The following is a 26,725-nucleotide window of genomic DNA, read 5'->3' as shown; positions in this document are numbered from 1 at the left end:
AAAACACAAAGCCTACAGGGCTCCATCTAATTATCAGAACTGAGACTTATAGCCAAGCTCGCTCTACGAAGTTCAGATAATAGACTTTCCACTAGCCACGATTACATCCGAACATAAAACTAACTATACGCTAGTCTAATGTTGCGATGGCAATACATCTCTTGATGGCTACGTGTGAGATAAAGAGATTTGATGGTCTATGATGTATGATAATGAGAGTATTATAATTTATTTAGCTAGGGTTATGCATCGCTTTAAAAAGTGAAAGAAAAACACGAGCAAGTAAAATATGATAATCCTTGCGCACCTAACCTCACCTAAACCCTAGTAAACACGAGCTTTGTGCATTTGATACAACCTATTTTAAGGTATAAAAGTCTTTGGTTGGCGATAACGATGCTCAATTATTATACTTCTTGAGAGAAATAGGGAAAATGATTTGCACCTCATGTAATTGTGGGAGGATGAGAGTACGTCTTGCCCGGCTAGAGAGTCTAGACTTTGGATATATCTCTATACCTCTCGAGTTTAGAACCCATGCTCTATGGTTGGTCCAAAAATCTGTCCCCCACCTAAGCTCATGTGGGAAGCAAATCTATATTGATTTTTACTAGCTTAAAAAAATTAATGGGACCGCATTTTTTTGATAGGTAGACCAAAACAAGTGGGCGAAATAGAAGCTGATGTGAAGGGAATTTTCACAAATTAACATTTATTTGGTTTTTCTTTTCTATTTTAAGTGCAAGATATATTGTTGTCTAATTGTGTGGTCCTTGCACTAACGCGGAGTTTCATAGATGAAATTCTTTTTTTATTTTATAGAGATTATATTATGGATGAAAACTTATGTTTCTTGAGAATGAGGTGAGACGTTAATGCATTAGATATCTAGGCACAGGCTTCATGCAATCAAACAATATTCTTTTGACCTTCTATCAAATATTTAGGGTCCGTTTGATAATTTACCGTAAAACAATTTCTGATGTTAGAAACAAAAGAATTGGATTGAAAGCCATTTGATAAAATTGTTTTGTTTCTAGTGATTTTTACAACATAAATTGAATTTTTTTAAAACTTCTGCTTGGAGAAACTCTTCTGGCACGAGAGCAAATTTTCTTGAAAACAAAGTTAGGTGCACTGATTTTAAGTGAAATACTTTAAAAAAAAAGTATTCATGGAACTTAGCATCCCGAATGTAAGAAACCTGTTTATGGTGTTCCTCAAAGCATAAACACTTGGTCAGTTAGCAAATGAGTCCTTAGTGAAGAGGCCTCCATTTTCCATTTAAGGAACTACTTTTGAATTTAAATTGGTACTGCTATGTAGAACTTGCTCTGCTCTCTTCCACCCTTTATCATTTTTATGCCAATCTAAATAGCCTTCTAAGAAGAAGAAAAAATTAAGAAAACGTTTTTTTCCCCCCAATTCTGTTTTTGTTGAGAAAGTGAGTTTCGTTTCATAAACCTAGAAACTGCATTGAAACTGTTTAATTAACTTTGTTGGTGTTCTCTGGCTTGTTAAGCATCAATTGAATAATCAACCCTATCATGAGCACATACTAACCAGGTCCAGTTGCAGAGCAAGGAACCATCTCCTAACCAAGACCAGTTGAGAGCTTTCGGTGCATTTGTTTGCCAAGAAACAGATAGAAAACAAAAGAGGAAAAAGTGTAGTGTAACCACGGTAAGCTGGCAGGACAAAGGTTTTGCCATGGAATAGATGATGTTTGGTTAGTCAAATGTTAACTCAGCTGTACAATGCCTTGGTGCTTCACTGTTCATAGTTTGAAACTAGAACATTAAGACACAAAAGCAGCAGTTTGTGTTATACAATCATGATAACATAAATTCTAGCCTGCTCAATTATATTGAACCACATGCTGCAATACTACAAAGCTAGCTGATATGGTCCTCTCAAACTACTTCATCAAGAAGTTTTTAATCTCAACCAACTCTGCTTCATTATTCAATCCATAGCAGCATAGGCATCATAAAAAGCTACAACCATATCATGAATTGTCTGAGACTTGAAAGCGGATATCAGCGGGAGTGGCCAGTTGGTCAAATTACACACAGCCAAACAATTCTCAACAAAAATTACACTGGTTATGTGGGATTATAGTTTTAGGAATTCTGGAAGGCAGGTTCTTCATCAAGAGAATCCAAATCCATGGGTTCTGGATATGGATCATGGACTTCTATCCGGATATTCCACAACTTAACCCGGCTAGACCTTCGGGTTATCGGACCTGCAATACGGATTCCGGGTTAGAAATACGGGGGTTGTTACAAGTTTGGACCATGATAGGTTGGACTATTTCGGTCGGGACCGGGTTGAAAAGTTAACCTAAAGATTTCTTAAGCACAAAGGAATCTAACTGTTATGGTAAGTCATGTGGTCCCACTAGATTCGTGTTAAGCGATTATGCCCAGGAAGGAATGTGACATAATTCAAATTATGGGGGTTAAACCCTATGGTCGTATGGTCATAGATAAGGCTTATTGATTAATCCGATAGCCAATAATGGAAGGTAAACCTTATATAAGTTAACGATGCGGAGAGGAGGTAACTGAATTGTTTCCCTCCATTCTAGTTTTCAATTAAGCTCTGCGACTAATCAGAGCTCTTTAGTCGTGCATTCATTGATTAGCCATAGGAGGCGGTTTCCCGACTAGCAAGTGGCCCACACCGACACTTGTTTTACCGGGCTTTCGGTGGTTGGACAATTTTCAGAAGAAGGCGTTTGCCGGGAGGAGAAAGGAACCCAATCGAGGGACAGAACTTTCGATAGCCACCTATGAGAAACACAGAACAAGATGAAAGAAAGAAAGTTGGTGATATGCACTTGGGGTTGAGAAGGATGGGAGAACTCCCTTGTCGGGGGAAGACGAAGTGCTTGCCTAATTGGGGAGCAGTTGCAGGGGTACTTTAATGAGGTTCAAGAGATGAGTCCAAACGCATTCCACGACTTCACGACGATCTAATGAAGAAAATTTTCATACACCAATCGGGATTTTTTGTAGTGTTTCAATAAGGCATCCATGGAGATTGAGAATTTGGATGAACGAGTCATAAAGACAGCTTTGTACACAAGAATCACACACCATTGGTTGCTCGAGGTCTTGTTACAAGACAAATCAGCAACCTATATCAAACTCCTATAGAAAGTGTCAGAAATAGGGGGCGGTGTTAGAAATCATAGAAGCCCGACGGGCAAAAGCGAAAGCGATAAGCAAGCAGAAAAGTAATCCTAAGAAAGGGCAAGGTTCTGGAGCGCCATGTACTGATCATGGAAACAGGAGCAAATCAATTGGAGGCACAGATCTCCCGATCGAGTAGACTACACATCCCTGAATGCTCAATGATTTGAAATATCGATACAAATCAAAGATTGGGACATCCTGAGATGGCTTGCAAAGATGATTTCTAAGCCCAAGATTGAGATATTGCAAATTCATGTAGAAATGCATTATGTATATCTAGCTGTTGGATGGGCCAAGATCGAGATATTGCAAGAGACAGAACTAACCTGGTAGTGGTAGGCTTTACAACAGGCTAAAAGTCTCATTGTAATCCAATCCTTCCTATTGATTAAAACCCTTGGCTACCAATCAAGCTTTGTATCTATCTATTGAACCATTAGCTTTCCTCTTTATTCGGAAGATCCACTTTCATCCAATAATATTTGTCCTAGAAGGAGGGGGAACTAGAGTCCAAGTCATTTTTTCGAAAGAGCATTAAACTCTTCTCCCATAGCCTAGTGCCACTGAGGAAATTTATTTGTAGTGGTGAAAGAGGTTGGCTCCAAGTCGGTCTGATTAAGAGAGATGGTGGATGAGAGAAGGACTCTAGGAGGTGGGTTTGCTTTTGAGCGAGTAATCATGGGATGTGTACTCAAGGAGGAATCAAGTTTTGAGTAGTGGTAGGGAACAGTTGAGATAGAGGTTGGGGATCGTAGAATAGGTCAACTACAAGTTTTAGAGTAGGAGGTAAGATAGGCGAAGGAGACTCATGGTTGTGGGGACAAGGACTTGATGAGGCCAAAAGATGAGGATTCAGCCAAAGGAGGGGAAGGTGGGGATGGAGCCGAATTTGGTGATGGTAGCCTAGGGTTAGGGATGACAAGGGGAGGCCCAAGGAGAGGGGATGGTTGACATGGAGAGGGGATATCCCTAGGTTATTGAGTTTGGAAAGGGAATTGTTGTTCCTAAAAAAAATCATGGCGAGAAAGCAATACCTTCCCAGCTTGAGGGTCAAAATAGTGGTTACCACGGTGACAAGGACTATACCCAAGAAACACATGCTTGCTAGATTGAAATCCTAACTTATTTTTATTATATAATCAAAGGCATGGATAACAAGCACAACCAAAAACCCGTAATGCATTGTAATCGAGGTCCACCTTAAAGAGTTTGTAAAGGGGTGAAACATTACCCAACACAGGACTAGGAAGTCAGTTAATAATCGTTGTGGTCTCAAAAGCATAGTTCTAGTAGGGTTCGGGATAGGAGAAGAAAGCCATAAGGGAGAGTCCTCTCTCAACAATATGTCTATGACGGTGTTCAATAAGCCCATTTTGCTCATGCACGTGGGGCTAGGGAAGCTGATGGTCAATGCCACGAATTGGTTAGAAAGGTAGAAACAGTCTGATATTCACCACCCAATCACAAAAATCTTTTAATTCAACGAGAAACTAGATTTTCAATAAGAAACTTATCGAAAAATTCCCACAACTTCAGATTTCACATTCATAGGATAAATACATAGTGGGAAGTGGAGAAGGGAAGCTTGTGGCTTTTCCCTTTCTAACATACATCACAAATAAAATTGTCTTTTTCTGAATTAATAGGTAAACCAAATTTAGAAACAATACTGCAAACTAATTTAAACGTTGGATGTCCCATTCTGGAATGCCATTTGGAAACTAAAGTCCATTCACCAATCAAACCCTATGGAGAAAAATTACCCAACTGCAATTGATAGAGTCCATATCTAACGGGTCCCTCAAGAAGGCAATTCCTTGTTGCTAGATCTTTCACAGGAACCATGTCCACGATAAAACTCAAAAAGGCATTATTATCACGTGTGAATTGAGAAACGATAATAAATTATTTGTAATATTTGGCACATGACGCACTTTATGAAGATGAACTATAGAAGAGGGTGTGGAAAGATAAATATTATCAGTATGAGTGATTGGCAAGCCTATGCAGTTATCAACTTGAACTTGATTAGATTCAGTATATGGTTGAGCCAAGTCTTGCCAAGAGCATGAGTGATGTGATTGGTAGCCCCAAAGTCAGTATACTAGTTTTCATCTAGAAGAGAAACACCAGAAACTTCAAAGAAATTTACAAACAGGGAAGCACTGGTCGTACCTTGAAGGGCATGATTGTAACGCTAATAACAATCTTTGGCTTTGTGTCTGGACGATCACAAATTTGACACACAATAGGAGGCTACGATTCTATTTGAAGCTGTCATGAGGAGTCGGTAGTGTAGGTAGTAGAGAAGGGTGAGTGCTAGTGGGCCTCCCACATCCTCTATTATTGGGGCAACCTCTAAAGGGAGGATGCAAAAAACGAGATGCACCATTGTAATTTGTCTAATTCAAGTTTGCAATAAGGGGAGGAGATTCAGAAGCAAACTAATCCCCAAGAAGAAGCTCTTACATTAGTAACATGATTCATAATTCAGCAAAAGTAACAAGAAAACAACAAGTAGTGGTGGAAGTAACAAAAGTAGAGTAATTAGGACCAAAGCCATTCAAAACATGTAGGCAAAGATCATCATCAAAGACAAGTTTTCCAGCACTGGCAAGTTGATCAGTGGTGTTCTTGATGCGAAGAAGGTGATCAGGAAAGCTATTGTTACCTCATTTCATCTGCTAGAGTTGAAGACGGAGTTGCATTAATTTTGCAGTGAAGGGAGTTGCATAGGTCTTCTCAAGTTGTTGCCAAACTCCATTGGCAGTGGTGCATCCAACGACTTGGGCATGAACCGATTCAGATAAAGAGGCAATGAGCCAACATGAGTTGATCTTGACGAATCCACTTTCTATGTTCAAGATTCGGTTTGCAAATAGGGACAGAGTCTTTAGTGACAATGATAGGAGTAGGTGAGCATGTAGAGGACCCATCCACAACATCAAATAATTTATACGTCTTCAAGAGAGGAACAAATTGAGACTTCCATAACAGATAGTTGTTCTCTGTGAGCTTGATGGAAAGAGATCATTCAAGGAGGAAACAAAGTAGGGGAGACAAAAAAGCTTGGTGCTCTAATGCCATGTTAGATTCAATGGCCGTGGTGAAGAAAGACAAAGAAACGTTAGACTATCAGGAGTCCTTATGAAAAAGTGTTCTTTGGAGTCATGGTGCTCTAATGCCATGTAGGTTCAATCCTTATGAATATCTTCTTTGGAGTCGTTCAGGAGTGTATGAGGAAGAGTTTGAACCACATTGGCCTTCTGAGATGTAACCCTAACTGTATAAGCCTGAGAAAAAGTGGTGGCTATGGTTTGGGGTATATTGCCGGTTATACTCCTAATAAGAGGTCACGGATTTGACTCTCCCTAGTGATATATGTAATAGTCCCCAACAAAGTTACTAGTCCCAAAAAACATTGATACATCTCTTATTATATAGAAAGCACTAATTTCTTTTTTTTTTCAGATTTAAATAATCTATATCCTGAAGCCTTATGTTTTCTATCCTCCCATCATTTCTTATATATAGGGAAATTGAGGATGGGGATATAACATATGCCGTCGGTAAGGGTGAACCTACAACCTTTCCTCTAAGAAGTGAGGTTCTCAACCATTCTCCTAACCCTCCATTGGCTATCCTCCCAGCAAGACCACGTGGATTGTTTAAATCCACATTCTTGAATATTGGTACATGTAAAAAACCACAACGTAAAGTCATTAAACTACACGGATTGTTTAAATTCAAACTTTCGAACATTTTCATTATCATTGTCATTATTATTTGGAAGGAAATATTATTAAATCGCTTAGGCACGAGATCATGAGAAATTACCAATAACCACTCATTCCACACAAATATAGAGTGATCTGGCGTCGCTAGTTTTCTTGGTAACAACACCCTAGGGCATGCATGGTTTATTGGTTTATAGAAACAAAGATTGAGGCTAGTGCAGGAGTTCTTGAAGCCTATCACTTGGAATGCCATGGAGAAGCAAATCTAGTGCATAGAGGATTTCCTTGCATCAATGGTCGCAAATTACAATTCCGGCAGCATGTTGCTGTTTATATTTGTCCATGAGATGTCTAATGATGCCATAGGGAAACCTTGTTATAGACAAGAAACTTGGACTTGACTATAAGTTACTTGCCTATACATGGTTTTACCTTTTGACGGCTCTCTCCCTTATTTTATTTTTATTTTTGTTTTGGTTTTTGGTAAGAAGATATTCATTCCAAAAGTAGGCAAACCGAGGCTGCAACATCCTGATTACAAAAATCAAAAGCCAACAAGAGGAACAAGGGTACAGTGACTTGTTTGCCACTAACAAGATCATCCTAGCTAAGGAATAAGATACATAATTAAAAACCCTAGAGACATAATTAACTACAAAATCCCCCTTAGAAGAAATTACATGCTGAATGTCTTCAATCATAAGGCCCGCCTCTCTAATTGAAGGGATTTTGCTGTTGATCGTACACGAAGAGACCTAGAGACCTAGTACACATTGTTTATTCATTATTACTCTTTAGCATTATGGTTTTACTGGTTTCTACCAAAAGCCAAATGATTTCAGATGACACACCTGCCTACTGCTAGTGTGTACTTAAACATTCCAGATCAACTTTGGCTGGAAGAATTATTTTTTGTCTATTGGGTAAGAATAAAAGGGCAATCGAGGTTTAGCCTTTGCGAGCAATGGTTTGGCCAAGTAAAGATCAGTTTTTGACTCATTGAGCTCAATTTTTGACTCTCCTGGGGTTGGTCCCCAGTCGAACCCTTGGAGAAGTCTCGCCAGCAGCATAACAGTCATAGCCGAGCCGAGGTCGACCCCTAAGCACCCACGCCTCCCGGTGCTAAATGAGATGAACCGTAACTCTGGTTCAACCAAATCAATCACCACAAAGGGATCCGTCAAATGTCGCTCGGGCTTGAACTCAAGTGGGTCATCCCAAACTCTAGGGTTCCGACCTAGCCCAACTCTACTTATTAGGACATGACTCCCCTTAGGCATGAAATAACCAGCAACCACTGTATCAGCATTGGAGACATGTGGAACATTAAAAGGGCCAACCGGGTGTAGTCGAAAGGCTTCCCTAGCACATGCCTTGATGTAATTCAGTTGCCTTATGTCCGATTCTTCAACTAACCTTTCCTTTCCGACAACGCGGTCAATTTCTTCAGTAGCTTTCTGAAGCATCTCGGGCTTGTTAATCATCTCTGCCAATGCCCATTCAATTGCATTTGATGGGTTGTCCACCGATGCATACATTAATTCCTGCAAAAATGATTTCACACATAGCAAATTCAACTTCTGCATCATTAAAGAAATAAAGAATGAATGATGTACATAGAAAGAATCATAAGGCAATTTGAGCATTAGTCTCTTCTGATGATAGCAAGGGGTTCCCATTTGAATCTTTTATGGAAATGAAGATATCAAGAAGATCTTGAGCTTCCTTCTTTTTCCCATCTCTCCATTCTTGGATCCTTTCATCGATTATGGGGTTATGGTACTTGTCAACAATCCTGATACCATCCCGTACGATTTTTTCATGTCCATTCAGATCGAACCCCCGCAGACAAGGCATGTAGTCGGATACACAAAATATGTAAAATTGAGAAAGCACCGTGAAGAGTGCATCAACATGTTCTTCTTCTTCTTCACCAGGTCCTCCATCCTTCCTTCCTTTCCCGAAGTATCTCTTGTTGAACATCATCTTCCTAATGACGTTTCCACAGTAATGCCTGGCTGCAACTCTTATGTCCACAACAGAACCACTAATGCATTTGTTGTATACGTAACGGACAAGATTATCAGCTTCTTCAGTTCTTATCTCTAGAAGCCATATGATTCTCATGGGATGTATAACTTGAGAAGCCACCACCTTTCTCATCTTCTTCCATTGATCACCCCATGGTGTAACAACAGTGGACAAAAACCCACGGCTTGCATACTCAGTTGCCATTGTAATGGGTCTTGAAGCAAACATAGAGTCATGTTTTTTCAAGAACTCTCTAGCGATTTCAGGGCAAGTAACCGGAATTACATGTACCTCACCAAATCGAAAACATGCAATTTCAATATTCTTCTCCTTCATGAAACCAAGAATCCATCGGAATACAGGCTCCTTACGGAACAGTTCTGGAATGCTACCAACTATAGGCCATGGAACCGGACCTGGCGGGAGTGGAGCTGGTCTAGACTTCTTATGAACCTCAGCCCAAAGTTGGGCAATGAGGAGAAAGGAAACAAAGATGAAAAGTGCAGTAGTTGGGTGAGTGAAGCTCCTTAGGGTTCCACTTAGCATGGTGGTCACCCAGTCTGGAATAACACTCCATGGGGAGATATTGGAGGTGATGTATTCCATGACTGTCAAGAAGATGCTAAACCTTGAAGGTGGTGTTTGGGTGGTGATTAAGGGATGAAAGGAGGGGGCAGGGTAGCCTTACATATAGTGAGTAAATTGGCATATTCTTCTAAGTTTCGTGGTTAACATAATCCACAAACTGGTTCATAACATGTTTTATGCATGGGTTCGCATACGAACACTACAGTAGATCATAGCCTTTCTGCCTTTCAGGTCTCTTTCATTTCAGAGTCTCTCTGGTGTGTTTTACTATATATATTTCCACATTTTTGGTGTGTTTGGATCCGTCTCTCTCTTCCTTACTCCTTCCACTTCTTTCTTTCGTTTCAAGTGGAGCTTAAGGGCTGGAGTTAAAGTGACTGAAAAATATTGCTTAGAATGCCTTAACAGCATGGTTGGTCGTATATATTTCTGAAGTGACACTGTCTCAATGATTTCCCCATTAGTTGAATTGAAAAAAAAAAACTTGTGGTGGTGCGGTTGTGGCCGGCTTACGGTGAGGGAGACAGAACTCTTTGACAAACAACTTTTAAACGTGCTTCGCATGCAAGGTTGTGCCTGTGGTACCGACGTACCGTACAGGTTAGATTGCTGCTTCCCGTCGTTTTTCTAGGACAGTGGTAATTAGCTATAGCGGATAGTACACAGATATTATCTTCAAAGAAGTGGTATCGTAGTGAGACACGAAAATAAGACAAGATACTGTGTATTTTATGAGGGCTATATCCTCTCAACCCAGCCTGGCCATCTACTTATTCATGGACACTCACCTGAGTGTGTGACTTACAGTCACAAGATCTGCCCATATCAAGACAAGATAGTGTGCATTTCACGTTCATGTATGTGTGGGTGAATGGATAAGAAGCAGACTGAGTGAAAAGGATATGAACTCCATTTTATAAGGATTATCAGCCCCAGATCAAAATTTTCTCTCACGACATTTGATGATTGGAATCCATCTCTCTTAGCATTCATGGAATATGATCAAATTTGTGGCTAAATTAATGTCACTGGTAAAGATTTAATCTCAGCAGAATTGTTTTGGTGAAATTTTATAATTCATCTTTTTCTATATGAAATTTTGAAGGAAAAAAAAATTTCTTCCAATCGAGTAATTTTTAAAATGTGTTTAAATTATTATATTTTTTTAAATTATTAGGTCTATTATGGTGCTGGAGGTGCTTTTTTTTTTTTTCTTCCCCCCTCACATTGGTGCTTGGTGTTTGTTTGGTTTAACACTCTTACACAAGAGTTCAGCAGTATCCCAGCACAGATGTTTAAGTTGGTCCTCATAATTTTCTTTCTTTTGGTTGAGTCGGGGTAAAGTTGATTGACATGATTTTTTTTCAGCCACCGGTGGTGGGGGCAGTGGTGGCCAAAAAGGGAGGGGGTGTGGTGGTTTCTAGCTGTGGCATGCAGTTCCGGTAAGATAAGGTATAGCAAGAAGATGGGTGAAAGGGAAACTCCTTCACCCACCTAAGGGTTAGGTACAGGAGGGTAGTTTTGTCATACTACATAAGGGTATTTTGGTCATTTTGAATTACTTTACACAATTTTACTCATAACCAATACTAAAATGTGAAACACCAGTAACATTTGCACTTAAAGGAGGTGCCTTCAATTTCGGCCCCACTTAAGGAAGCAACCAATAAAAAACTCCATTTTAAATCTAAATTTTAAGTTTCTTTAGGGAAAGAAAGGAACCAGAGTAGTTGAGAGGAAGAAGAAAAATGTTGTTTTTCTTTTCTTTTCTTTTTTCCCCTGGCATGGTAAGAATAGAAGACGATTTATTTTATTTTATTTATTTTTTGAAATTTTGAGAAGAAAAGACAGTTTAATACTTAATTTAGGTTTAAGGTTAATTTTCCCCTAATTATTAAGGGTTTTAATGTAATTTAATAAAAAGTGTTAATATGTAATATAAAATTTCAAGGTTATCTTAGGATTTTTGAATAAATTAAAAATGCTATGCCATCACACATCACTATACTACGAAGCTTAACAATTGGGGACGTCAGTTATTACAGACAAAGTTGAAGGTTGGATTAGTAATTGCAAAAAGTATAGGGAATAAAGTGGTAATTAAGATATAGCACTGGGAGGAAATAGTAAGTATCAAAATATTAGGTACACCTTCTATCAACAAATTATTTCCTTAAAATGATAGAAGCACCCCCCCCCTTCCAATAACATATATTGTCTATTCTATCCCTTTAATTAAAAGAATTACTTCACAGGAAAAAAATGTAATTAAAAGAATCACTTCACCCTCGCTATCTCACTCCAATCCATTATCCATGATTTCGAGTTCCATAAACTCTCAACTCCTGAGCCCTATTTTACATGGTCTAACAGGCAAAAACCACCAAACCTCATTAAAGAAAAATTGGATCACATCCTTGCCTCTCCCTCATGGGTAAGCCTCTACCCCAACTCCTCTGTATTCAATCTTGTAGCCATTAGCTCCGACCATAATCATATCATATTGCAACCCCGTGCCACCACTTTGTGGTAGAAAGTTGTTTCTGCAAAACCCCTGTAATTATAACTCGGGATCGATATTACAGGTTCGAGTACCTGAAGGTCCAACCAGAATAAGCTGTGGACTATCCAGATTGAAGCCCATGATCCATACCCTGAACCCATGCATATGGATTCTACCAATGAAGAACCTACCATTTTGGGAACCCAAAAGAGATCCAATAGAAACCCTGATGGACTAGGTGTCACATCCCCCTAGCCGGTACCCTATCTGGATTACTCGGGGAAGTGATCCACAGCCCAAAAGATCAAGTTTAGGAACGATCATATCCATTTAGCACAATAACATAATCAAAAGCAAGAACAAATCATTGTATTCTAATAAGTTAATAATAAAATTCAAGAAAAGATCTCAGAAGGATCACTAAGAATATCAGAGTGCGGAAAACATGATACCAAATAAAAAGGCAACTGTAGAGTATAGCGGAAATATACTCCACAAACATGTGTGGAAGGTAAATCGAAATCTAAGTAAAGCTCTAAGCTAATACAAGTAAAGTAAAAGATAAGTCTAGAAGAAACAAGAGAAATCTAATCCACATCTTCAGTCAGCTCTTCTTCATCTTCAGTCTTCATCTTCTTCACCCTGTGCTTCCTCTTACGTACCGTCAAAGTATTCCGAACCTGTAGAGAAGTCTAACAACAGATATGGTACAAAAGGAGTGAGTTTCGAAAGAAACTCAGTAAGGCAGTTAAATCCATAATAACATAAATGGCAGGATTTCAAAACAAACATAAATGCAATATGGTATGAGACAAACAATGAATGTATGAATCTAACTCTATGTATGTTGGTCTCTATTGGTAGACATGCTTTAAGTCATAACACCGTACTTCTTTAGGAAGGTCTCGTCACACAACGCATTTTGGTAGTGGGTCCGGCATCCCTAGAGACATTCCATGGCTGGGGGTATAGGTCACCGCTCTCTCACATCACCATTGGTCTAAGTACTGGCGCATGTCAGGGTCAAAGCCTAGCCAAATGCAAGTCTTCTACTTAGTTATATCAAGTCAGTTCCAGATACGTCCATTCCTCGCCCCTGGCGATCCTTTCTGGTATCCTTCACACTAGATTCCTCATAGTCCCTGACTACGAACTCATCAACCCTATAGGTCATCCACATATGGTAAACGGGAAGCTCTCACGTCCCCTCACGGGTTGGTTACCAGTCTTGAGCACCTGTGAGCCCAAGTCTATCCATATGCAACCCTACCAATAAATGACCCCCACAATGTGATTCTTGTCCTCTCACGGGTTGGTTACCGGTCTTGAGCGCCCATGAATCCCCATTGCTACCATGGGTCGTTCGGTCTCAATACCCCTCCGATTAGGGTCTGACATAACGGGACATCCTAGCCAAACACTACTAGACAGTCCTAAATATGTCACCCAACAGTTTAGGAAGGTGTCCAAAGGGCATCTCCGGAAACATCCCATAATATTTCAGTAGTAGTCCAAGGACAGAAGCGTCAAAAGGACACCTATCCTTTCCAAACCATACTTAAGCATACACAAGCGTCAATCCATAACATCACATATATGGTAACTTCATATATGGAAAGAAATCAATAATAACATCCAACTTGTATAGAACTGGTAAGTAAATCATACATGAGTCAATTTAATATAAACAAGTAATGCTACTAATATCAAGACAGTACAACAGTAGTATAACATTGTAAGAATCTAATTAAAGAAATAAACTAACAAGATTCAAATATAGAAACTAAGATATACAATTTATGTAGTTAAGGAAGTAACCATCCTTACCTTATATAACTTGAAGAGAATCTCCAAGGATCAAGGAGAATCTTCCCAAACTTGGTAAGAAGGTCCTAAACAAGTATATATATCATATTAGGAAAGATACCTAGAAGGAAAGATATCAAAACATTCAAAACAGACCAAATATGAGGTTGCTGTACTCATTGGTCGATTGCCTTGGTCTACTGCCTCAGTCGACCAATGAGTCGACCAACAGAGACAGTGGCCTTCAAAATCAGAGTTTTTAGAATATAGAACCGAATTTGGTGGTTCAAAAGGGTGCCAAACAAGGGGGAAACTACTAGGCAGGGAAAGATACTGAACCAAGTTGGTTGGTGCCACAGGGGAAGTATCCGGACGATATGTAGTACAAGACCGTATGACTTTGCATTGGGCTTAGAGTAATCCTTGACACGTGCTAGTTCTAATGCCAAAAGGTGATGTGAGAGAGTGGTGACTTATACCCATCCATGGATTGATGTGACTTGACCCAACAACCGTGGAGAACCCAACAGACGTGCTTTAGTGCTGTGAGGAAAGAGTGATGAGATCGTCCAAAGAAGATTGGTGTATGACTTAATGTGTGCCTACTTAGAGACTACATTATACAGTTAGGAACCTTATATCATCATTGTGCATATGTTTGTTTATATTATTAATTACATAATTGTCTTAGGAATTATAACATGGAAATTGGATGAATATATGATGTGAATGTTAGTTACCTCACTGAGTTCTATAAACTCATTCCTTTATTTTTGTTTGTTCTTTAAACTGCTCTACAAGTTATGAGGACCCCTCCTACGTTGAGGATACTTTGATGAATGGCTACCAAGAGGGCGTAGTTGGAGAAGAAGTGGAAGCACATGACGCTTCATGTTCATGCCAAGACTACTCTTATAGAGTTTCTTTTCCTTAGAGTTTTCTTAAATGATTTTCCGCTGCAACTTTAAACATTCTTTCTTTTCTTAGAACTACGGTGTTTAGTTTTGATTGGAAGTGGATATTGTAATCCTTTATTTTTCATTCTTGATAATTTATTAACTTGAACTTGATTTATTCTTGTCCATTTAATTATGATATATCATGTGTTGTATGGATTTGTCACTGAACCTAGGTCTTGCAGTGTATCATCCCCACGGGTATTCAGGTAATGACCGGATCCGGCTGGGTGGAGTGTGACAATGTAGGCTCCCTTCTCTTGGTAACCCACCCCTCTTATGGGGATCTCTGATCTACCCACACCTGCTGAGATCAAGCAAATTCTGTTCTCATTTGGTTTGTGCAAAGCTCTAGGATTTTGATGGCTTTTAATGCCTTTTTTTTTTTTACCAAAAGCATTGGGATATGATTGAGAAGGATGTCCTAAACTTTGTCTCTACTTTCTTCAGAGATGCTCAACTTCCCTTTGGGATCAACCATACATCGTTATGCTTCATCCCAAAAGAAGGACAATGCAACACTTATTTCAGACGATATACCTATAAGCCTTTGCAATGTTAGCTATAAAATCATTGCTAAACTTTTGCCTCATAGGTTAAAATCTCTTATGTCTCGTACGAAGGGGCCTTTGTTGCAAATAGGCAAATCCAGGATAAAATTATGGTAGCTCACAAAATGATACATTTCATAAGCAAGACAAAAGGAAAACATGCTATGTGGTTTTAAAGTTGGACATGTCAAAGCATATGATAGGGTGGAGTGGGGTCTTGTTATCAAACTTTTCCAAATTCTACGGTTTGATAACTATTGATGCAAGATCATGGAGATCCTATCAATGGCTTCATCCTCAATTAAGTTGAATGGTTCTCCATACTTGTGGTTCTCGGGATGATGAGGCCTGAGATAGGGATGTCATTTGAGCCCTTAATTTTTTTCTCTTGATTATGGTAGTCCTATCTAGACTCTTAAATGAATATAAGACCCTAAACTTTTTTCATGGTATTAGGATGGGAAGAAGGCACCGGAAATTTCTCACTCATTTTTTGCAAATGACACATTCCTTTTCTACTGAGATGAAAAGAAGATGTCCTTGCCATTAAAGCAGTGTTGGAACTACTTTGAAAAAAGTGGGGCCTACTTTAACCGTAATGTCCGGAGGGGAGTCAGGAGCCAAATCATCTCAATTCTTGGGGTATCAAAGAAGAAAAAAGATGCAGCATACCTGATCATAAACCTATTTCAAGGGAAAGTTAAGACAACAAGTGTGAAACCCGGCCCTAACCTTAACCCGGATACTCTTTGATTGTAGGTCCGAAGACCCGAAGTAGAAGTGAAAGTCAACTATGGGCCATATTGGTAGAAGATATAGTGTTCGACTCCGAACCTATAGAGATTGAAGATGATGCCCCATACTTGAGACAGTGTTGGATATAGAGAAGAGACTGCACCTTAATGAAGAGAAGATTAGTTGATGACCTTAGAGCTTGGTGGGATATAATTTAAAGCCATTTTTCCATGCTAGGTATGTTATAGAATATGTGTTTAAAGTTTCGTTTGATTCCGAGTAGTGGAAGACCCTCAAATCCCTATCTTTGGCTTTGCTGTGAGCCTGGGTCGAGTGCTTGGGTCGACTGGGCCATGCTACCCAGCCAATCGACCCAGAGATGCTGAACTCGAATAGAATCTTCTGTTTTGAGTATCTTGCTATATATACCCCATGACTTCGTGATTTTAGTATCCCTAGCCTCCATAACACTTAGAGAACGAAGGGAAACCATCTCCAAGAGTGAAGAAGAAGACCTAATCTTGCAATCTTGCAAACTCTCTCTCTTGTTCTTCAATTAAAGGTTAGTAATCTATCTTTTATGTTAATGATTTATTCTTTCTATGATCACTCTCATCTCTGAATTGAGATTATGATGAAGATGCTGCAACCTTGTTGTCATATCTTTACAATCTCTTTTCATTCCCTTGTGCTATGATCATCTCATTCATTCTTGACATGATTCTTATGATTTCTTCTTAAACTATGATTATATTCCTATTTTGATTTGTTCTAGCATTATAGATGCTTCTCTATGATTATTCATACCTCTGATCTACTGTGTTCTTGTACTAGAATGAGATCTAATCATCTCTAGTTCATCTCTTTCATTCATAGCATGTTTCCATTGAAAACTATGATTTTTACCAAAATAGAAACTATGATTCTAAATTAGTAAGTAATGTTTTAATGATGGTTTGGTGTCTAAATTATGCTTTTTAGTCTTAGACTACTGTGTTAGACAATCCCTCCAAGTTTCGTCGCATTCCGGTTTGTGTAGCATAGGTTTCGGATCAAGATTCTCTTTTTATCTTCGGATTTGCTCTTGGGCAGATTGCCTGGGTCGACTGGAGCACTCAACCCAGCCAATCAACCCGCAAGAACAGAATCTGTTTTCTTCGTCCAATTCGATTCGATTCATGCTTATTCTTTTAGGACTACTTCCTAATGATTTTGTGATGCTATTCTAGGGTTTATTTGCTAACTTTGGATTCATCCTCTTGTCCATCCGGAATACATTCGAATCTATTTAAGGTAAGGAAAGTTGTTACCATATTAACATAGGTTTGCATAGATTTAGTTTCTAATTTGGGAACTACTTAGATTTGCTACCGTTATGTTAGTTCCTATTATGATATGAATGCTGCAAGTACATTAGAATCTTATTTCCTTATTTACTTTATGTACTTGATTATGTATTAATACTTACTCATGTATGTTTTCTTATTTATTTAATCTTGTCTTATTATACTCTTTCATATGATGAGATATCTGTCGTGGATGATATGACTGAATTATGATTGTGATTGTTTAGGTATGATTTGGGATTGGGGAATGTCCTTTTGACATTTCTGTCCTTGGACCTCATTGGGAGTAGTATGGGTTATTTCCAATGTTGCCCTTTGACACCTTCCCAGATTATTGGTTTTCATACCTAAGACTTGTCTAGCAATGTTTGGCTAGGTTATACCCCTGTTATATCAAACCCGATTCGGAAGGGTATTGAGACTGAACGACCCGTGGTAGCAATGGGGATTCATGGGTGCTCAAGACTGGTGAGTTATATCCATGAGGGGACATGAATCACATTGTGGGGGCCATTTATGGGTAGAGTTGCACATGAGAGCTTCCCGTTTACTATATGTGGATGACTTACAGGGTTGATGAGTCCGTATTTGAGAGAGTCGGATACGCTGACTCTAGTGTGAAGGATACCGGAAAGGATCCCGAGAGGGGAGGAATGGACGTATCTGGATCTGAGTTGATGTAACTAAGTAGAAGACTTGCATTGGACTAGGCTTTACCTTGACATGCGCCAATACTTAGACCAAACGGTGATGTGAGAGAGAGGTGACTTAACCCCTAACCATGGATTGTCCGAGATGGATGAAAGACCCACTACCAAGCGGCGTTGTGTGATGAGATCTACCCAAAGAAGTATGGTGCTATGACTTAAAGCATGTCTGCCTATAGAGACCAACATACATAGAGTTAGACTCATACATGCATTGTTGTCTCATATCATATCACTATATGCTTTGTTGTGATACTATGTTATTTATGCTATTATGGATTAACTTGCCTTGCTGAGTTTCTTTTGAAACTCACTCCTTTTGTACAATATCTTTTGTTAGACTATTCTACAGGTTTTGATGGCTATGAAGCGCAATATGAGGAAGCGCAAGATGAAGAAGCGTACCATACGCAAAGTATTGGCGATTACAAAGATTACTGTGAGGATCCCTCGAGTGGTCTCTCTTGTTACCAGGATTAGCCCTACTGTGGAGTGGGAGCGTCTGAGCGTAATCGATGAAGTTTATGTTTATGAGGACATCCTTTACAAAGTAGAAAAGACTCTAGTTTAGTTAGATTATATCTTTCTTTCTTGTCTTTAGAATCGGTTGTAATCTCATTTGATTTTCGAACTACATTCCGCTGTACTCGAGGAGTGAGATTCCGCCTCACTCTACTTTTGATTTATATATCTATTGGTATCTTTTCCGCACTCTGATGATTATCTCGTTACTTAACTATGATTCATTTGAATAATACTGTTAACATTGATTTAGTCTTGTTCTTGATTATATTGTTGTGAATGTGGGAGGATGATTTCACTAACTACTGGATCTTGTGGACTGTGGATCACACACTCGGGTATGCCAGATAGGGTACCGGCTGGGTGGATGTGACAACAAGCATGATGAGCATTGTAGATAGAATGACAAGAGAGCTAGCAACTTGGAAAGCCACCAATCTATCATTTGCAGGGAGGGGAGTACTTATGCAATAGCAAGGCTTCAAAATCCATAAAGGTATTTGCAAGAAAATAACTCCCTGTGCTAGAAATTCTTGAAGGGCAACTCCAGTAAAAGCAAGTCAATGATTATCATATCCTGGGACAAATGTTGCACACCAAAGGAATTAGGGGGCCTAGGTTTCAAGAGGATGGAGGACTTCAATGCAACACTACTTTTAAAACAAGGGTGGAGACTCCTAACCAACCCCAATGCACTATGGGTACAAGTATTGACGGTCAAATATTACAAGGAACAACTCCTTTTGACCCCAAAGCTTTGGCAACAAAGGGTTCTTGGATATGGAATAGCATCATGAGTATCCTACCAAGGCTCAAGACAATGGTCATAAGAAAAGTAGGAGATGGAATGAACACTTTCTTTCGGTTTGACTTGGATATGGAATAGCATCATGAGTATCCTACCAAGGCTCAAGACAATGGTCATAAGAAAAGTAGGAGATGGAATGAACACTTTCTTTCGGTTTGACCCGTGGGTCCCATCCAACCAGAACTATGTGATTGAATACCAAGACTTCTCCCTCTGGACAAGGAAGGCTACTGTTGCAAAAGTCACACAAGGATTATGACAATTAAACTGGGAGTTACTCTCAAACCTGCACCCACCGCGATCTCATCCCTGCTCAATTCTTCCACCCACCATTTTAACTAATGAATTTGATTCCTGGAATTCTCTAATATCACCTAATGGTGAGTTCTTTGCCAAACTAGCTGGGCAAGCAATTCTAAAAGAAAATTTCCCCACTGTCCACAACAATTTCTTGAAGTGGTGGAAATTCTTTTGGAAGCTACCCAACCACCGAAAAATTTAAGGCTTTCTTTTGGTGTCTCTTCAATGCAGGGATCATGCTCAAAACTATCATTTCCTAGTGGATGGAAGCTCTTGTGGATTGTATTCTTTGCGGAAATGGTCGAAGACGGCGTGGCACAATTTCATCTCATATAAATGGACCAAAAGAATCCATGTGGCTGGACCCTTGGGGCTAAGAACAAAACAATGGAACCAAAAATCCATTCAACACCTTTGCAACTTTTAGGTTCATGACCAGTAATTGGATAAACAAACTAAAACTTGGTCCCCTCTATTTTTATAATTACGTATTTTATTTGGAAGGAAAAAAACTATTGCCTTTACAATAAGAAAGGCCCCAACCCCTATGAGGTGTTAAGCGACATTCAAAAATGGATAACAGAACTAAATCTGCAATAAAGAACAAATGTGGAAAAAATAGGCTACAAGAAGTGAGCAATATGGCATCCCCACCCACTCAAATCCATGTGATCTGTGTAGCTTTTTAAACACTAACCATCCCATCTTATTATGTGCAGGGACACCTAATGAACGGTTGAGATGCACAAGATGGAGTGTGGGTCTATGCTGGGGTAGACATATCCAAGTTGTCAGCTATGATAGAACTAAAAAGGAAGATGAGATGGAGGCACTTCTTTTTATAATGCACGCACGGATTAAAAAAGCTAGGATGGGAGAATTGGAGCTCAAAGAAATTTGGTTCGACAACCCATAACTGTCAAAACTTCTTGCCTAAGCTGAAGAACAATGCATGCCCCTCTTAACTTAGTACCTATTTTGATTAAAGTTGCATTAGCAACAAAGGCAACACATGAGTGTTAAGTCCCCCACTCTTGAATTGGTTCACTAGTTTAGCTCTAGAGGTCCCATATGACCTAAGTGCACAAACTCAGGAACAAATATATGTGTAACTGTTTTCTTCTTTCATCAGAATTTTTTTTTTTTTTTAATCAATTAACGTTGATTGTCCAATTTGGATATTGTAAATGAAACACCAAGAAATAACAAACATAAAACCAACTATACGCTAGTCTCATGTTGCGATGGCAATACATCTCTTGATGCCTACGTGTGAGAGAGAGAGATTTGTTGGTATATGATGGATGAAAAGAAGAGTATTATAATTTATTTAGCTAGGGTTATGCATCCCTTTAAAAAGTGATAAAGAAAAACACGAGCAAGTAAAATATGATAATCCTTGTGCACCTAACCTCACCTAAACCCTAGTAAACATGAGCTTTGTGCATTTGATACAACCTATTTTAAGGTATACAAGGCTTTGGTTGGCGATAACGATGCTCAATTATTATACTTTTTTAGAGAAATAGGGAAAATGATTTTGCCGAGTCCAGATCAATCCACATGTATATAGATGTAAACAAACCTCCACCTTTACTTGGTTTGGCGTATGAAGCTAACGTCCACCCATCCTTCCAAATTCACATAAGACCTGACATAGGACCTGTTCGTGTACCATAGGCAGACCCCATGTAATTGTGGGAGGATGAGAATACGTCTTGCCCGGCTAGAGAGAGTCTAGACTTGGATATATCTCTATCCCTCTCGAGTTTAGAGCCCATGCTCTATGGTTGGTCCAAAAATCTGTCCCCACCTAAGCTCATGTGGGAAGCAAATCTATATTGATTTTACTAGCTTAAAAAAATTAATGGGACCACAGTTTTTTGATAGGTAGACCAAAACAAGTGGGCGGAATAGAAGCGGATGTGAAGGGAATTTTCACAAATTAACATTTATTTGGTTTTCCCTTTCTATTTTAAGTGCAAGAAATATTGTTGTCTAATTGTGTGGTCCTTGCACTAACGCGGAGTTTCATAGATGAAATTCTTTTTTTATTTTATAGAGATTATATTTATGGGTGAAAACTTATGTTTCTTGAGGATGAGGTGAGACGTTAATGCATTAGATATCTAGGCACAGGCTTCATGCAATCAAACAATATTCTTTTGACCTTCTATCAAATATTTAGGGTCCGTTTGATAATTTACCGTAAAACAATTTCTGATGTTAGAAACAAAAGAATTGGATGGAAAGCCATTTGATAAAATTATTTTGTTTCTAGTGATTTTTACAACAAAAATTGAAATTTTTTAAAACTTCTGCTTGGAGAAACTCTTCTGGCACGAGAACAAATTTTCTTGAAAACAAAATTTGGTGCACTGATTTTAAGTGAAATACTTCTTAAAAAAAGTATTCATGGAACTTAGCATCCCGAATGTAAGAACCCTGTTTATGGTGTTCCTCAAAGCATAAACACTTGGTCAGTTAGTGATGCGTCCCAAATCGGGGGTGGAGGGGGGGGGGGGGGGGGCTCCCCCCCTCCTCCCCCCCCAGAAAAAACACGAAAAGAGAGGGGGGGGGGGGGGCGGGGGGGGGGGGGGGGGGGCGCCGGCGAGGGGGGAGGTGGGGTGGAGCACAAAAACACGGGCGGGCGCGAAGGGAGGGGGGGGGGGGGGGAGGGGGGGGGGGGGGGGGTTTAGATAGGAAATCGGCGATGTTTAGGTCTATCAGTATGTATCTGAACCTAAGTCTCAGATAGTATTCTTTTCGATCGATTGATCCGTCCCTCACCTTGTATGGTTGTGAGGTTTATATAGAGTGTACCTTCGAATCTCCTTCGTTGGATGCACTTGAGCCTTCTTCGGGTATTCGTTGGATCCTATCAGTTAGATCCGTTGAGCGATAGACTTCTACTAGTTTGGGCTAGTAGAGGACTCCCGAGATAACCTTTAGGTTATGCGATGGTTATCCCTTCGATAATGATTATCCGCAGCCGTCGCTTGAGTCTCGCCATCATTAGGGTGATTACCCTAATCCATAAGTAAGATTAGGGCACGCTTGCAGCCGAATAAGCTTTCTTCTTCAGCAAGCCATCTTCCGGATCCGGTTCTCTCGAGAGCGATTCGGTTTTCTCCGTCTCGACCGGGTCGAGGGTCGAACCAGGTATGAACCCGGTCCGATCATAAACTCTCCATATCACGAGCCCCCGGCACCAAGCGTTCGGTCGATCCCGAGGGCTTGGTTTTTAACTCGGGTTCGTCGTCAGGTGATGATCTCTGCGTGCTTCATTAAATGTCATATCACATTTAATGCGGTGGTCACTTTTCCTCGAGCGTTGTGAGTGTAAGGCCACATATCTCGTTGCGCTTGATCTCGTCGTGGCTCACGTCATCCAAGCGACGGTTTCCGAACGCCTATTTTGGATTCGTGAGTTCAAACTTTCAAAACGTCTTTCAATCTTGATCGTTGATTTTGAATCAATCTCGATAATTCAGATTCCCGAACACTCGTGCGGGAGTTTTAAAAGCGGTTCATTGTCTTCGTAGGTTTCATTCTTCCCGTCTAGAATTTGAACCTTTGTTGTTCGCTTTCGCGCCTTCCCGCTCTCAAGCTTCCGTCTCACCGAATCAGTAAGTTTACTAGTCTTTTTCTTTTTGTAGTTTATCGAAACGAGTAATGGCGGACGATAGGGCTTCTTTAGTACCCCATGTTGGTAATAGCAATGATGCTTTTGCTTCTCCCCGCTCCCCGAACAATCGGATAGTGATAACAAAACCCTAACCGTCCTTCCGCGGCAGAGTTCGCTGAAGTTTCTCAAAAAGGTTTTGAAAGAAAAACCGAAACTTCTCCTATCCTTCTCGAGTCCGGATCTTCCAAGATTGTCGAGTCTTCTAGGCAGCCTCAAACCTCCGGGTCCAATGGTGGACCTCGGCTCTGCTTCCCTCCATTTACAATGAGGAAACCCTTCTTTCAGCTGTCCAAGATTTTGATCTTCCTTCCTCATATCAGGTTAGGGCTCCCCACCCCGATGAGAGGGTTGATTCATCCCTTTCGGGTGAATTTTCTCTCGTATATAGATGCACCTGGAAAGCGGGGTTCGCTTTCCCTTTTTTAAGCCTTTGTTCTCCGCAGTTTTGAATCACTGGAACATTTGTCCCGGAATGCTCCTCCCCAATAGCTGGCGTCTCATCGTCGGCTTCTTGGGTTTGTGTTTTGAGCTTGGCATTACGCATTCTCTTTCTCTTTTTGTACATTTTCATGTTCTTTCTATCTCCCATCCTCCCGGATGGGTTTTTCTTTCCAAACGCAATAAGGCTGAACTTGATTGGAGGGGCAGCATCCTTGTCAAAGGAACTTGCCCTTCTAACCACAAAAGATGGCGCGAACGATACTTTTTCTCGTCGAGCGCCTCCATCGGATCTTAACTTCCCAACCACCTGGAGGAGGTTTACTTCTTCGTCCGAGAGTAACCGGGGCCTTCCCTTATCCAGAGAAGACGAGGCGGCCATCAGGAAGATCAAATCCATTCCGTGGTATCAAGAGATACATGGATATGAAGTGGAGTATAACTCCATCCTTCGATCGGGGCTTGGCTCATTGTGAGCTTCTAACCATCATCCTTTGATTTGACTCAAGTGATATGTTTTGAATTCTAACTCTTGTCCTTCTTCGTTGCAAGTGCCTCCCGAATGAACCCCGAAAGCCTCGCGGGTGAAGGCCGCTAGGGCCGTTGTGACAGCCGAGCAACGATCGCCTGTGGTCTTGACCGTAGATCAAGAGGCTTCTCTTCCCTCTCCCGACCCCTCTTATAGGGGTATCGGGAATATCGGGCCCGTAGCCGATGCTTCGGGTAAAGGGAAGAAACCAATGGTGGAGAGGTCTAATGTCTCTTCCTCCGCCCGAACCAAGAGGAGGCATGACACAATTGATGCTCCCTCCAATAAAAAATCCAAAGCTTTGACGGATGGTGAGGAGGTCTTCACCCCCCAGTGGACCCTGAAGATGACCGACAGGGTTACTCGGGATCCCGAGAAAGCCGCAAGAATGGAGCTCCCTCGCTCTTGCTCCTTCGATCGCCAGGAGTTTGAAGCCCTGGATGACACCTCCCTTGTTAGTCAATCTACAAGGTACCGGTCTTCTTGCTTACTTATGTTTTCATAATTTCTTATGACTTCTTCTGATATCTTCCGCCTTCCCAGGAATGCTGTGTTGAGCTTTTATCAACACATGGAAGCATTGAGCCGGGTTGGTCGCACCAGCTCCTTACTGCAAACTTGTGAAGAGAAATTGGCCAAGGCCAATTCCGAAATAGACCAGCTGACCGCAGCTACCGTGGAGCTGCAGAAAAAGCATGAGGAAGAAGTGATCTCCCTCAAGGAAGCCCTCGAAGCTTCGAAAATTCGTGTCGTTGCTGCCGAGCGCGAGGCCAGGAAGCAAAAGGCACCTGCCACGTTGTTTGGTGACAGCCTTGAAATCAAAAGTAGGGAGCTCGAAGAACATCTGAAGTTGGCGATCCCTAGCAAGCCTGAGCATATAAAGCCAGAGCTTCGGAAGGAGTGCATTCGAAAATACCTGAACAGCGTACCTTTCTCCGAGTTGCTAGGTCTCTACAACATTCAAGCTTATCGCATGGGGCAGAACGACGTTTGGGAGCGAATCCTTGGATCGATCCCAGACTTCGACACTGCTCCTTTTCGTGAGGTATGCCACCAAGAGGTCTTCGGGAAAGTTGGTATGGATCTCCCAGACTGGGCCCAGGAAGATAATGATCCTTTTCCAGCTGACCCTCAATATGAGGCATACCTGGATGACGAGCCGGCACTTCTAGAGGAGAAATCACAAGCCGAGTCTCAAGTTGTTGTTGTAGAGGATTCAGCCGATGCCGCTCTTGAGGAAGGCTCTTCTCATGATCCGGAGAAAAGTTCTCCCCACCAGGGTCCCTCGGGCAACAATGAAGAAAAGGCTTAGGGAGTTGTCTTTTTGTAAAGATTTACCCTCAATTTAATGAATAGACATTTCCTTTTTCATGTTGGCCTCTATATTTCCCCGTCTCCTGCCGGAATCTTGCCTTGAATATCAAAGTATTAATGATAAAACTTATCACTTAACTTTTCATTCCTCGCCGAATAATAATCTTGTAGAAATATTGTGAAGATGCGTTTCGGGAAGATGCATTAATCTTCCCCACTACTTCATTTATTGCAAAGTCCGCACGTTTCCCTTCTGCGAAGTTCAAACGTTTTCCGCTTTTGTATACCATTCATCGTTTCCAATGAATCGGAAATACATCCGTTATTTTAATGGCGGTGCGACGATTGAAGGTATCTCTGCATCAGGTGCTCGCTTCCACATGTTTCCATGTGGCATCCCTTCGACCGTTGATCTTGCTTTTTGCGGATTTCTAAGCGTCATTTCGATCTAGGTCGTCGGTTGTCCTTAGCCTTCAACCGTCGTCTTATACCTGAGGCTATTTAAAGCCTTCGTGGGTACTCTCCATCTATCCTGACTTCTGCAAGTTAGATTTGCTAAAGAGCCAAAGCGACCTTTCGTCCTTCGGCCTACTTCCGTATTCCTCGTACTCCAACAAAAGCTCTATCAACTTCTGAACAAGTGTGTTTTTTGATTACTCATCTCTTTCCCCACTTCCCCCCTGAGTAAACTACACAGTAGTTATACTTGGGGTTTAGTTTGTTGGTTTGTCAGAAGTTTTAGAAAACTAGGGTTTCCCGCCGTTGTCGTTGTTTATTTCGTACCGATACGGCTGGTTTTTTTTTTTTTTTTTTTTTTTTTTTGCATAGTGGCTCCCAAGATCAACCCAAACTTTATCAGAGCAAAATCTTGCAAGAAAAGCGTTCCGTCGGTGGTGGTTGGGGCCAGTGCGGTGGTTTCAGCTTAGTGAATCCTCCAAGCGTAAGGCGATCGCCGGCGGTGAA

General features: G+C 40.6%; 1 pseudogene; it reads right to left on the bottom strand.

The window, feature by feature from the left end:
• Positions 1 to 7,845: 7,845 nt before the first annotated feature.
• Positions 7,846 to 9,610, bottom strand: LOC149007577 (tryptophan N-monooxygenase CYP79A68 pseudogene; annotated as a pseudogene).
• Between the last annotated feature and the right edge of the window lie 17,115 nt (positions 9,611 to 26,725).

The sequence above is a fragment of the Hakea prostrata genome, chromosome 8 (assembly GCF_041222555.1).
Source record: "Hakea prostrata isolate BN-2017 chromosome 8, UWA_Hpros_2, whole genome shotgun sequence".
Taxonomy (NCBI): Eukaryota; Viridiplantae; Streptophyta; class Magnoliopsida; order Proteales; family Proteaceae; genus Hakea; species Hakea prostrata.
Note: the sequence above shows the minus strand (reverse complement) of the source record. Positions and strands in the feature narration are given on the sequence as shown.